We start from the raw sequence: 15,461 nt of genomic DNA, 5'->3' as shown, positions 1-15,461 counted from the left end.
ATCTTCTGCTGGAATGAATGGTTTGATTTTTTTGAGATGCCGGAGTGTGAAGAGTGTTCCTTTTGCCGAGTTTTTTATATGGGTATCGAGCCCAAGCTTACTGTTGATGGTGACGCCAAGAGATTTAACTGATTCGGCGAGGGAGAGAGAGCAGTTAAGGGCATTAAGGTCTGTGATTCATGCTTGAATGGGGGAGGGTTGTTTTTAGGAGAGAAAAGAATGATTTCAGTTTTGTTTGGATTAAGTTTGAGATGGTTGTTGCAGAACCAGGATTGAATTTTGGATAGGGCAGTGTTGAGGTGTACGATATTAGAGTGGGATTTGATTTTATATGTACAGTTGGGTTTCATCAGCATAGAGGTGGTAGTTAATTTTGGCTTGTTTAAGTATGAGGGTGAGGGGTTCCATAAAGAGGTTGAAGAGGGATCCTTGGGGACACCAAGGGAGATAGATGTGGGGCTGGAGAGGCAGTTATGAATTTTGATTTGTTGGGTTCTATGTTGGAAGTAGGAGCTGAACAAGTTAAGTACAGTGCCATTAAGGCCGAAACGATCTTTGAGTGCATTGAGTATGGTTGAGTGGTTAACTGTGTCAAAGGCAGCAATGAGGTCGAGAAGGATGAGGATGCAAGTCTCCCCCTTATCCAATTCGAGGTGGATGTCATCAACAATGTTAAGCAGTACAGTTTCGTGCTGCAACCTTTGCGGAACCCGGATTATAGGGGGTCAAGCAGGTTGCACATGTCAATGTGCTTATCCAATTGAAGTAGGGCACATTTCTCAAGGGCTTTGGAGAGTAGGGGGAGGTTAGAGATAGTGTGGTGGTTGTTAGGGTCATTACGATTGGCTTTGGGTTTTTTAGGGATGGGCGTGATTTGTCCGAGTTGGAGGGAAATAGGGACACATCCTGTGGAAAGGGAGGCGTTAATGATAATGATCCAATAAGGGATATTGATGTGCTTTAGATCTTGGGTGGGAGTGGGTCTTTTGTGTGAGAGGACGGTTTTAGTTTGGATAGGATGTTAAAGACTTCTAGTTCGGAAACAAGGTGGAAATTCTGCCAGGAGGCATTATTTTTAAGCTGAAGATTGGTGTGGAAAGGTTCAGGATGGGCAGGTAAGGGAGGGTGAATGGAGGGGGAAGGGAGTAGAGACAAGGGGAAGTGTGGTGTTAAGGTACTATTCAGAGGACATTGGGGGGAGGGAGGGAGCTGGGTTACAAGGAAGGATTGATTAATCTTGGCAATTTTTGGGGAGAAAAAGTTAGCAATTTCTTCATATTTGCTCGAGGAGGCCATCAGGTTGGGGGGTGCAGGGGAGGTCTGGTTTCTCACGATATTGAACAGTTCCCTGGGTCTGTTCTCGGCACGGCATAGTTGTAAGCGAAAGAAAGATGCCTTTTCAGAGAATGTGTTTTTTGTTGGAGGATCTAGCAGTTCTAAGGAGGGCAAGGTGGGAGGGGGACGGGAGTTGTCTCCATGTTCTTTCAGCAAGTCTAAGTGAGCGTCTTTCCTTGTTAAGGTCAGCGGTAAACCATGATTTGGAGGGGCCATTTTTTAGTGTTTTAAGTTTGAGCGGGCCAGTTGATCTAAGACCTCGACAACAGTTTTGTTAAAGTGCTCAGTAAGTTCGTTTGCATTGAGAGAGGGTGGAATGAGATGAAGTTGGGTTTGAAGTTTGGACTCCAGTGTGCCAGGAGGGATTTGCTTAAGGTTTCTGGACATCGTTGTGGTTTTATAGTTTTTAGCTGGGGCGGACGGGGTTGGCCGGGAGATCGTGAACAATATGAGGTGGTGGTCGGACCAGTCGATAGGGATGATGTTGTATATAGATGTCAAGTCAACGTTAGATATGATGGCGTCAAGGATGGCTCTTTTGGAGTGGGTAGGGGAGTGGCAAAGTTGTTTGAGGTCGATAGTCTCAAGGAGATTAGTGAGAAGGCTGATTGTGGGGTCCTCGGGTTCATTCCAGTGAAGGTTGAGATCTCCTTGGAAGAGGTTTTTGGAATTTGTGAGTGATGATTGTGTGAGAAGGTCCGATAGTTCTTCGGCAAAGGGAAGAGGCTCACCGGGTGGTTGATAGGTAATATGTAGTCGTATTGAGGGGGAGTTTTCCATCTTAAGTTCGGCTCCAAGGTATTCAAAGGTAGTATAGCCTGTGTTCTTCACTAGGGAGAGTTGTAGTTCGCTTTTAAAGATAATTGCTAGGCCACCCCCTATTCTTTCAGGTCTGTCTTTCCTGAGAATGGAGTAGCCAGGAGGGGTGAGTAGGTCAAGGATGGGGGTTGAGTGATTTTTGAGCAAGATTTCTGTGAGAAAGGTGATGTCGATGTCGTCATTAATGATGGTTTCTGATAGTGGACAGGGGTTTGGGGATGGTAATGGGGGAGGGCATAAGTGAATGCCTGGGGGAGCTGGGAGAAAAGTAGATTCTACCGGTCCCAATGATGGCCGGGATGTTGGTGTGAGAGAGGGGTGGATCATTAGGTGGGGATTTGTCAAGGAGGGAGTTGCAGAGGTCAGAGATGTCAGAAGTGGAGCAGTCCCCCCAAGATGCGAAGCGGTCTGTGTGAACGTCTGTGAAGAGTCATGGTTGACCAATGCTTTGAATATGGGCGTTTTGGGGTGCCAGAGCATGGAAAGGAGGCCCAAGAGGGGCGGATTCTGGAGTTGAAAGATTTGACTTGATTGAAATCTGTTCTGAGTCGGGCAAGTTCTGTAACCAAGGTAGAGATGTTGCAGTCAATGTTGGGAAGTGTCTGGGTTAAGAGATCAAGGAGGGGTGAGGTTGGGGACCGAAGGGGGGGTAGGGTCATTGTTGGCAATGGGAGGAGGATTGTTGTTCAGGGAGGGAGAGTGTCTGGGATGAGGGGACGAGGGTAGCGCTAGGAAGGTGTGAGTGGTGGAGGTCAGGGGAATGGCGGGTGTGATCCGGGGTTGGGATAGATGGAGGGGCGTGGCACAGGATGGTATAGTTATGGAGGTAGGATATAGGGAGTGAGGAGATATAGTATCAGAGTTGGGAGCAGGAGTGCGTTTAGGTGAGGGGGGAGGAAGGGTAGGAAGGGATGTTGTATCCGGAGGTTGGTTTAGGGGGGAAGGAGAGGGGTTTAAGAGGAGATTAGAGGTAGGAAGGGGACGATTTTGAGGGGGCAGGGTAGTTGGTATGAGAATTAGATGGGTTGTAGGGGGTTGATTTAAGAGGGGCCGTTAGAACAGAGGACAGAGAAAGGGGTGTATCAAAAAGTAGTGGAGTGTCAAGAAGGAGAGGGGTTAGAGTAGGTGAGGTGAGGGAGATCCCAGAGTAGTCTTGGGGGTGAGCAGGTGGGGATAGAGGAGTGGGTGTTGATTTGAGGGGGGTTCAGGAGAAGGTGATAGAGTAGAGGTCGGAGAGGGGAGTGAAATTGGGGTTAGGTATGACTGGAGGGAGTTGAGTTAGCGATAGGGAGGCAGGGGAGCACCATGGGGGGTCTTGGGGATGCATAGGTGTGGACAGCTGGTGGGATAAGGTGCTGAAATGGTGTTCGAAAGTGGCGAGGTGGCGTTCGGAGGCTTGAATTAGGATGTTGCCACTTTTGAAAATGGAAATGTCAATTACACCAGGGAAAAGTGAGGAAGGAGTGGGGGATTTTGCTTGATTTAGATATTGGTAGGTGGTGCAGAAAAGTGGTTTTCCATTTAGAGGGTCGTTTAGTGTAGAAGATGTAGTTGGTTTTAATGTGGGACGTGAGGCTGTGGTAGTTGTCCACAATCAGGGTTTCGAGATGTTGGATTAGTAGATTATGTTTAAACTTTCTCTTGGCATTTTTGGAGAGCTTGGGAGGGTAAGGGATGGTCCAAGAATTGGGGCCATGTTTGGTGAGAGAGGGGTATTTGGAGGGGAGGGTGGGATTGAGGAGGGAAGGAAGAATGGGATTGAGGATGGACATAATGGTACAGTTAAAGGGATTCATAGCAATTATGGGTTATACTCCATAATGTCATAATGTATCTTGGAGACAAGGGGCCAGATTCATGAAAAAGCCACACAATGCAGCAAGACACCTACTGCATTGCAAAACATTAGGAATGCGGCATATCTACTAAAATGTTGTGCATTTCTGCTCTCTCCCTGCACTGGTGCACCAGGAGCAGCCTAGTGCAAACACAGGCACCTTTGCATCATGGTGCAAGGGTACCTGCTTTGCAGGCAGGATTATTTTTGTGCAGGAAGGGACGAATTATCTGTCAGGATTGCCTTGTTCGTTTGGTGGAAGTCACTAGGCACACTACAAAAGAAACTCCACAGAAGGTTATATACAAAATAGCCTTTGTATTATCCAAAAACACTTTAGAATCATGATCACAAATATACACTGTGTCCACTGGCACCAGTTAATAATTTACTGGGTATCATAGACATGACCAGGCAAATCGGGCCACGGTCAGAACCATTAGAAAGTAATAATACAACGAGTAACTACCAGCAAAATAATGAACTCAGCATTTTCACATTAGGCATAAACACATTATGTAATCTCATTAGGCCTAAACATCATAGCATGCCATTTGCATTAGGCATCACATTAGGCATACATCCTAATAACCAGCAATGCACCCTAGCAACACCAGGAAGGTGCACACATCATCTGGGGATCTTATGCCATTCGAGGACACCAAATGACCCCAGGCCAACTGCCCTTCTCTGAGGCCCAATTGTCCTCTGTCCCAAAAGTCAGGGCTCTAACTGGGGCCTTCAACTGGCCCTACGGCTGCCTTGGCAGCAAAAACAATGTGCAGGATGCACTGGGGCGCGGGGTGCGTCTCACCCCCTCCTTCTCAAGAAACAAAAGAAATGCCCCGTCGCTGCATTTGCCTACGCTCCTGCGGTGCAGCTGAGGAAATTGGCTTTGGCACCACTGTGCCTCTGGAGCCCCACTCTGGGAATCCTACAACAAAATTGCCCCCACGTTGCAGCTGCCCATGCTCCTGCGGTGCAGCTGTGGAAAACAAGTAGTGGCACCAACCGTGCCTTGGAAGCCCCACTCCAGGACTTCTAATTACAACTGCCCCTTTGGAGCAGCTGCCCACGCTCTCACGGTGCACCTGTGGCAGAGCACGAACACTGGCACCCACCGTGCCCTGGGAGCACCAACAATGCTCTAAGTTTAGCCCACACTTACCGGGGCTGTTTGGGTGCCACTCCCGGCCCCAACAATGCCCCCCTCACCCTCCTCAGGCTAATGACTTTGTGGGCGTCTGTGACACTGATGGTGCTCCTCCTCGACCCTCTACTCAAGGCTGAAGTCTTGATCGTCTTTTGGCCACTAGCCAGTGTGGGGTAGGCTTCCGCCTGACTTCTGCTCCACGAGATGGAGATCGCCAGGCTCCCACTCTTCTGGCCACACTCGGGCTTCCAATGGCACACGTGGGCCCGCCTTCCTCCAGGCATGCTCAGCCTGACTTCCGGCCACTTCCTTCCTGCCGGCCGGCCCTGCCTACATCCAGGTAGCTTGCCTGACTTTCGGCGGCTGCGGGTGCATGGGGAGCGAGTTCTCCGCTGATTACACTACTCTCCAGAGCCCACCCCGCAGCAATGCGGGGTGGGCTTCCACTTCAAATGGGCATCAGAAATGTGGGGTGGGCTCCCGCTTGACCTCCCAGCAGCTTGGGGGAGACTCCACGCCGGGATTCCCCTTCAGACCTCACAGCACTGCGCTGAAGGGCTCCAGCGCTCCTCTTGCCCTAGAGCAGCTGGGAAGAGGTAGCGCTCATGAGGCGCTAGGAGCCAGGAATTTCGAGGGGCAAAGCTGGGCCCAGGCAGGCAAGCTCACAGGGCCCTCCAGTAGAGGAGCAGTCCCTCGTTTGGGTTCCTCCGGGGGCCTCGCAAGCAGCAAGCACCCTAAAGCAGCACAAACACATGGGGTCGCAGCCCCAATATTTATACACCCTTTCACTATGTTCTGACCTGGCACACGGCTTGGGGAACCAGTGTCAACTGGTTCTGTGGCATATTGGAGCACTTTGTGCACAGTACTCATACCCTCCTCTGTCAGGTGGGGTCTCAGTCATCAGAGACACCACAGGGGGGGGGGGAGCCAGCGTTCACTCAGACAGTCACAGACCTATTCAGGGTCAGGGGATTACTCCTCCCACTACTCTAAATGCAGATCTTCCATTCAGCCTAGCGCTGACTCACCCTGCCCTCCCTGGAACCACACACCTCACCAGCCCCTGTCATTCCAGAGCCAGACATGCAAAACACGTCAGGCAGGCAGAAACATACCACACAGAAATACCAACTTCTAAAAGTGGCATTTCTAAACTAGTGATAATAAATTTGTGCACACCATTGGACAGCATTTATTATTACTACTCCAAACATACCAAACTTGACCACGCTGCTCCTTTCTTATCAAGAATTACCACTGAAACACTTATCAGAGAATCGCCAATGCATTCCTATGAGAGGGCAGCCTCACAGCAGTGAGAAACCAAAATGACTGTTTCTCACTACCGGGACATGTCACACACTTAAGGTACATGTCCTACCTTCTACCTGCAATGCACCCTGCCGATAGGGCCAGCTAGGGTCTACCTTAGGGGTGACTGACATCCAGTAAAAGGGGGTCACAGATATGGCAACCACTTTGCATGCCACATCATGGTGGCAGTAGCACTACGCACACAGGCCCTGCAATGGTAGAGGCCTGAGTCAGGTTTGAAAGGCTACCTTGGTGAGTGGCGCAATCAGCACTCCAAGACCACCAGTAGCACTTAATTTACTGGTCCTGGGTATCTGAGATAGCACTTTACAAGGGACTGACAGGTAAATTAAATACGGCAAACAGGTGTAGACCAATCTTACCATGTTTACCATAGAGAGCACACACACTTTATATTGGGCAGCAGTGCTAAAGTGCCCAGAGTCCTAAAACCACCAACACCAGGTCAGAAAAAAAGTTCAGGGATGACTCTGCAAAAAGGGCCAAGTTTAACAATATTGTAAAGGCACTGTCTTTGTTTTTATTAGTGCTGTTCTTTTCTTGTATTTATATTGTGTACAACTGCCCCTAACCCCTTAACATAGTATTTGATTTTGAGAACAAGCTTGAATGTGTGGTTGAAGTGCATGAGCAGAGGATGTGCTACCTGGTAAGCATTGGGTGAGCAGAGAGGCAGTTAGAAAGCAGTCAAGTTTGAGGAGGATACACAACCCAACATTATTGAGAATCTTCCCTGGTGAGTACAATGTCTGAATGGCTATATGAACAGTTACGCTTTGAGTAATATATTGAAACATGTTATTTTGCCCTAAGACTTAGATATGAAGAATTCAAGTATATTCATAGATTTTGTAACCTTATGATTATGCCCAATGCTTTAGCTTCTTGAGTGAATGTGTTTGGATCAAGTATGACGAGGGCAATTTGAATTTCCTAGCAGGAGTGTAGCAGGGCTTCTGCTTTGTTAGAGACTTGCTTACAGTAGTTCTTGTGAACATCTAACACAGTTTTATACGGAATTTGTGGCTCTATTGAGTCCCCTTGGAGTGTTTTCTGGGGTGATTTTGTGTGCTTTTGTTTCCACAGGTGTAAGCACATATGGACAGCTCAATTTTTTGAGCCTATAGAAATAGTCTTTCAGATTGTAAGTAGTTCTTTTCATATCACATACCTATATTACATATAGACATCTTCTCAGCTGTATTCAATATCAACTCTGTGTTATTGGACAGATTCTGAAGAGAATAGATAGTTGCCTTCTAGCACGTGATATCACATCACTGACTTTAGGTACAAAGGAATCTATATAAAAGATGATTGATGACCAGCTGGAAAGTAGCAGATACAGTTTCCCTGATGGAGAACTATCTAAATGAAAGTGAAGTAGATCTTCTCCATGGTGGTAAAGACTTGATTATGGCACCATAATGGCAAAGGAAAGAAGAGAAGGATCCAAACGCGAATATGAGGAAAGGGTACAAGAGGATATACATGAGATTTAATTGATTAGATAGAAAAGAAAGAAATAGCAAAATGGGCACATATAATAAAATGAGAAAAAGGTATGAAGCAAGGTAGTACAATACATGTTTTTGTAGAGACATAATCAAATCTATGGGTTTATTGTTTTTACAGAATAATGAACGATTTCTAGAGAAGTGAACTAAATACTAAAGGCAAAGATTTCCAGAGGGAAGAAAATGTTTGAGTTTCAAATGTGTTATGTTTAAATTCCTCAGTCCCTAACTTAAGTATGCCTTTTATTCTACAACAACAGAGAGTTTCAAGGAAGATCAAAGATATTTGAAGCATTGGAATTGATGGGCTTTGAATGTGAAATATATCATATTGAATTTGATTATCAACCTAGCGGAATTTTGTAAGGATCGAAATATGTGTATGGCTTTTTTATGACTGACTATAGCCTCATGACTCAGTGCATAATGGCACTGAGGAGGGCTAATATTTCCTACTTTAGGGTGTCATTTCTATAAGCAAGGTGTTTGAGCACAGTAAGGGTCAAGTCAGTAACCCAGATATTTTACCTCAGGGGTGTCAATAGAGTTAATCCCTCCAGATGCACGACAGGCAACCATTCCATGTACAGATTAGAATCATATTGCTGGTGAAGAAGAAGAAATTCAGTTTTCAGAGGCTCAGTCTGAGAAAGGTTGAAGTTAATCTTTGTCAAACAGTTTTCCAGTGTGCAGATGGCTCACATGTTTACATCTTTAGATTACTTCTGATGTTATCATGATGGAGAACTGAAATAACTGACTCCTCAATTAGATGTTGGACTCACATGGAAAACATTTATGAGTAATTTACTTTAGAACTGTAGAAAAACATTGTATTCATATCTTAATATGTACCTGTGAATGAGTTTATGTGGACAGCACAATTCAACAATTAAGACTTAGATTTGCTGAGCATGTGGTGGCTACAAGTCAGAAAGATGAAGCTCATTTTGAGGGGATTCACATAAGTGGCTGTAATGACATCAGGTTTAATGGAGTATGCCAGGTATCTAAACAACCACATGAAGGGAATGGAGAATTAAATCTAAAACAACTAAAGTCCAAAATGTTGCAATGAACCTGTAAGTCTAATTACCTCTGCAAAGATGAAGTTATGTGTCAGTTTTCATGATGAGTGTATGATAAATTCTCAATGTGTAGTGAGGTACATATGTTAAAAAGAACTGTGATTAGGATGAGATATTCAATAATTGCATCATGTTGTGATTAGGCCTGGGTGGCAAATTCTGTTCCGCTCACGGAGAACGCAGAATTGCCAATAATTCTGTGATCCGCAGCTTCGCATAATTTTTTGCTTGTTCGGGGCTTTCAAAATGCGTGTTTGCGAGATATTTCCCCCCGAGCACGCAAACAGCGTTCGCGAACAGGAAAATAGAATCATGAATGGGTGGAACAAGCATGTCCGTGTGTTCACAGAACTCTGCGTGCTCTCTGAGATTTTTTTACCGTTTCACGGAGCTTTGCTTATGGCGACTACGCAAATTCAACCCACCTGTGATATCTGTATGAATTTGTTTTGCCTAGAATTATACAATATAGCAGCTTAATTTTATGTACATAAAAATTCAGATCTAATTACAGGGCACTAGGTTTATGGATGTGAAGAGTTGAAATAGTGGTGCAATGGTTCAAGTGGATAAGTGATTGGTTTCTCTCTTTATTGATGTCCAGATCATTGAGGTATTGCTTCTGGAATTTTTAATGTGTTGCCCAATGTTAGAAATTGGGTCTCCTGTTGGCAGAGGTTTACACCCTGTCCAAGAATAGAAAACAATACAAGTGAGGGTAAGCTAGATGCACACTTTAAATTAACCTGTGTCCCCTCAGTAGTCTAGCACAGAGCAGGCAGGCTTGACTTAAGAGGCAATGTGTAAAGTATTTGTGCAGCACACATACACAGTAGCACAATAAAAACACCATAAAAATACTCCACACAGGTTTAGAAAATTAGAGAATATATATCTGAGTAAAATAAGACTGAAACTACAAACATCCAATCAGTAGAAGTCAAGATATGAATTTTTATAGAATAATGAAAATAAATTGCTTGCAAGTTACTAAAAGTCAAAAGTTTAATTGAGGTTGCAAGGGATGGTACTAATCAAAAGTTCAGGCTGACTACAATGGAAGACAGGCTAGCTACGAGACTCACGCAGGTTCCTCTTAAAAAGTATCTTGGGTGGAGCAAGCGTCGATGTTGAGACCATGTTGCATTGGGTCTGATTCATGCAGTGGGTTCCTGCATCGTCGTCAAGCTCCGTAGACATGAAGGCACTGTGTTGTTGTCAAGTGGCGCAGAGTGTCATCGTTGTCTGGCCACACTGGCTGTTGAACCGCTGTCCTTGAAAAAACCTCTGCATCTTCATCACAGGGGAATGTGTTAATTCCAACCGGGGCAGGGTTGACGATGCATTGGCTTTGTAGCAAAACAGTTGCAGAACCCAATTCTGAGGTCCAGAACTGGACTGGAGGGGGCACCTCAGGCAAGGGCAGGATTCCCAGATGGCTGAGTTCAGAAGCACCAGGACGTCTTTTGTGTCCCTGAGACTTCAGGAGCCAAACCCAACAAGCCATTGGAGTCTCACTCGGTTCAAGTAAGATGAGTCCAGTCCTTGTCCTCAGCTCGGCAGAGATTAGCAGGCAGCAGGGCAGCGCAGTAAACCAGAGAAGCAGTTAATCAGATTAGTCAGTCAAGGCAAAGTGGCAATCCCTACAGCACAGCAGTCTTTACTCCAGCAGAGTTCTTACCAGTAGTGTACTACTTTTGTAGGGACAGAGCCCCAGTACTTATATCCAAAAATGCCTTTGATGTAGGGGGTGACTTCAAACCAACTCTGTGAAGTGCACAAGGATCCCTTTTAACCAAGCCCTATCGGCCAGGCTATATGTGTGTGTGTGGGGGGAGGGGGGAATCAGTGCATTGTATGTGGACAGGACACTACCTAATAAAGTTTTCAGCTCCTCCTATTACTCACTGCCCAGGTAGACCCATCAGAATGCAGATAAATACAGCTGAGTGCTCAGAATGCAGATGAGCCTCAACTTCCTGTGTATGTGGCTGTCTGGACAGAATGCACAAAGTGTAGTTGACACTCATCCCAGACAAAATGCAAGCACCCAAAGGAAGGTCCACTTTCTAAAAGTGGCATTTCCAAAGTAACACTGTCAACTCCAACTTTACCTCTAAAGATTTAACTTTACCATTCCAAAGATATGAAACATGATTTAGCTACTCCTTTACAGAGTAAAAGTGTTTTAAGGAATTCCCAATGCTAGCCCATGAGAGGAGTAGGGCCTACAGCAGTGAAAAACAAATGTAGCTGTTTGTCACTGCCAGGACATGCAAAACTTAAAAGTACATGTCCTCCCTTTTATTTACACAGCACCCTGCCTTTGGGGATACCTAGGGCCTACCTTAGGGGGACATGCGTAATAAAAGATGAGTTTAAGGCTTGGCAAGTGGTTTTAAATGCCAAGTCGAAGTGGCAGTAAACTGCACACACAGGTATCCCGAGACACGTTTGAACGGCTGTTTGTGTGGGTGGCAAAATCAGTGCTGCAGGCCCAATGTATACCACTTTACAAGGGACTTATAAGTAAAATAAATATGTCAATCAGGTATATACCAATGTCACAATGTTTAGGGTAAAAGCACATGCACCCTTATTGCTTAGCAGTGGCCAATAAAAAGATACTTAACAACAAGGGGTGGTGATGGACAGAGTCTCTGAATTAAGCAGAATACTCTCACCCAGTCAAGAGATCAGGGCTAAATCCAACACCGTTTTTTAGCTCATTGCACCATCCCAGTTTCAGAACCTGGCTGTATGCAAATTAGTCTGCCCCTGGCCCAGTGCATCATGGGAACAGGGCAGACCAGACTACAAAAGCCAATTCTTACACTGGGAAGGAAACAAGCTTCCGGGGACCGGTTTCTGGCATTTCAGCCGTCTTCGGCCCGGCTTGCTTGAATCCTGATGGTGCAATGAGCAAGGGACTCACATCAGAGTATACCCTTCCACGCTTAGGGTGGACAAAAATATTTAACAACAAGGGGTGGTGATGGACAGAGTCTCTGAATTAAGCAGAATACTCTCACCCAGTCAAGAGATCAGGGCTAAATCCAACACCGTTTTTTAGCTCATTGCACCATCCCAGTTTCAGAACCTGGCTGTATGCAAATTAGTCTGTCCCTGGCCCAGTGCATCATGGGAACAGGGCAGACCAGACTACAAAAGCCAATTCTTACACTGGGAAGGAAACAAGCTTCCGGGGACCGGTTTCTGGCATTTCAGCCGTCTTCGGCCCGGCTTGCTTGAATCCTGATGGTGCAATGAGCAAGGGACTCACATCTGAGTATACCCTTCCACGCTTAGGGTGGACAAAAATATTTAACAACAAGGGGTGGTGATGGACAGAGTCTCTGAATTAAGCAGAATACTCTCACCCAGTCAAGAGATCAGGGCTAAATCCAACACCGTTTTTTAGCTCATTGCACCATCCCAGTTTCAGAACCTGGCTGTATGCAAATTAGTCTGTCCCTGGCCCAGTGCATCATGGGAACAGGGCAGACCAGACTACAAAAGTCAATTCTTACACTGGGAAGGAAACAAGCTTCCGGGGACCGGTTTCTGGCATTTCAGCCATCTTCGGCCCGGCTTGCTTGAATCCTGATGGTGCAATGAGCAAGGGACTCACATCTGAGTATACCCTTCCACGCTTAGGGTGGACAAAAATATTTAACAACAAGGGGTGGTGATGGACAGAGTCTCTGAATTAAGCAGAATACTCTCACCCAGTCAAGAGATCAGGGCTAAATCCAACACCGTTTTTTAGCTCATTGCACCATCCCAGTTTCAGAACCTGGCTGTATGCAAATTAGTCTGTCCCTGGCCCAGTGCATCATGGGAACAGGGCAGACCAGACTACAAAAGCCAATTCTTACACTGGGAAGGAAACAAGCTTCCGGGGACCGGTTTCTGGCATTTCAGCCGTCTTCGGCTCGGCTTGCTTGAATCCTGATGGTGCAATGAGCAAGGGACTCACATCTGAGTATACCCTTCCACGCTTAGGGTGGACAAAAATATTTAACAACAAGGGGTGGTGATGGACAGAGTCTCTGAAATAAGCAGAATACTCTCACCCAGTCAAGAGATCAGGGCTAAATCCAACACCGTTTTTTAGCTCATTGCACCATCCCAGTTTCAGAACCTGGCTGTATGCAAATTAGTCTGTCCCTGGCACAGTGCATCATGGGAACAGGGCAGACCAGACTACAAAAGCCAATTCTTACACTGGGAAGGAAACAAGCTTCCGGGGACCGGTTTCTGGCATTTCAGCCGTCTTCGGCCCGGCTTGCTTGAATCCTGATGGTGCAATGAGCAAGGGACTCACATCTGAGTATACCCTTCCACGCTTAGGGTGGACAAAAATATTTAACAACAAGGGGTGGTGATGGACAGAGTCTCTGAATTAAGCAGAATACTCTCACCCAGTCAAGAGATCAGGGCTAAATCCAACACCGTTTTTTAGCTCATTGCACCATCCCAGTTTCAGAACCTGGCTGTATGCAAATTAGTCTGCCCCTGGCCCAGTGCATCATGGGAACAGGGCAGACCAGACTACAAAAGCCAATTCTTACACTGGGAAGGAAACAAGCTTCCGGGGACCGGTTTCTGGCATTTCAGCCGTCTTCGGCCCGGCTTGCTTGAATCCTGATGGTGCAATGAGCAAGGGACTCACATCTGAGTATACCCTTCCACGCTTAGGGTGGACAAAAATATTTAACAACAAGGAGTGGTGATGGACAGAGTCTCTGAATTAAGCAGAATACTCTCACCCAGTCAAGAGATCAGGGCTAAATCCAACACCGTTTTTTAGCTCATTGCACCATCCCAGTTTCAGAACCTGGCTGTATGCAAATTAGTCTGTCCCTGGCCCAGTGCATCATGGGAACAGGGCAGACCAGACTACAAAAGCCAATTCTTACACTGGGAAGGAAACAAGCTTCCGGGGACCGGTTTCTGACATTTCAGCCGTCTTCGGCCCGGCTTGCTTGAATCCTGATGGTGCAATGAGCAAGGGACTCACATCTGAGCATACCCTTCCACGCTTAGGGTGGACAAAAATATTTAACAACAAGGGGTGGTGATGGACAGAGTCTCTGAATTAAGCAGAATACTCTCACCCAGTCAAGAGATCAGGGCTAAATCCAACACCGTTTTTTAGCTCATTGCACCATCCCAGTTTCAGAACCTGGCTGTATGCAAATTAGTCTGTCCCTGGCCCAGTGCATCATGGGAACAGGGCAGACCAGACTACAAAAGCCAATTCTTACACTGGGAAGGAAACAAGCTTCCGGGGACCGGTTTCTGGCATTTCAGCCGTCTTCGGCCCGGCTTGCTTGAATCCTGATGGTGCAATGAGCAAGGGACTCACATCTGAGTATACCCTTCCACGCTTAGGGTGGACAAAAATATTTAACAACAAGCGGTGGTGATGGACAGAGTCTCTGAAATTGTGTAAGAATTGGCTTTTGTAGTTTGGTTTGCCCTGTTCCCATCATGCACTGGGACAGGAACAGACTAACTTGCATACAGCCAGGTTCTGAAACTGGGATGTTGCAATGAGCTATAAAACGGTGTTGGATCTAGCCCTGATCTCTTGACTGGGTGAGAGTATTCTGCTTAATTCAGAGACTCTGTCCCTCACCACCCCTTGTTGTAAATAATTTTGTCCACCCTAAGCGTGGAAGGGTATACTCAGACATGAGTCCCTTGCTCATTGCACCATCAGGATTCAAGCAAGCCGGGCCGAAGACGGCTGTAATGACAGAAACCGGTCCCTGGAAGCTTGTTTCCTTCCCAGTGTAAGAATTGGTTTTTGTAGTTTGGTTTGCCCTGTTCCCATCATGCACTGGGACAGGAACAGACTAATTTGCATACAGCCAGGTTCTGAAACTGGGATAGTGCAATGAGCTAAAAAACGGTGTTGGATCTAGCCCTGATCTCTTGACTGGGTGAGAGTATTCTGCTTAATTCAGAGACTCTGTCCCTCACCACCCCTTGTTGTAAATAATTTTGTCCACCCTAAGCGTGGAAGGGTATACTCAGACATGAGTCCCTTGCTCATTGCACCATCAGGATTCAAGCAAGCCGGGCCGAAGACGGCTGTAATGCCAGAAACCGGTCCCTGGAAGCTTGTTTCCTTCCCAGTGTAAGAATTGGCTTTTGTAGTTTGGTTTGCCCTGTTCCCATCATGCACTGGGACAGGAACAGACTAATTTGCATACAGCCAGGTTCTGAAACTGGGATGGTGCAATGAGCTAAAAAACGGTGTTGGATCTAGCCCTGATCTCTTGACTGGGTGAGAGTATTCTGCTTAATTCAGAGACTCTGTCCCTCACCACCCCTTGTTGTAAACAATAAAAAGATACAGCAAA

Source organism: Lissotriton helveticus, chromosome 1_1 (genome assembly GCF_964261635.1).
Source record: "Lissotriton helveticus chromosome 1_1, aLisHel1.1, whole genome shotgun sequence".
Lineage (NCBI taxonomy): Eukaryota > Metazoa > Chordata > Amphibia > Caudata > Salamandridae > Lissotriton > Lissotriton helveticus.
Note: the sequence above shows the minus strand (reverse complement) of the source record.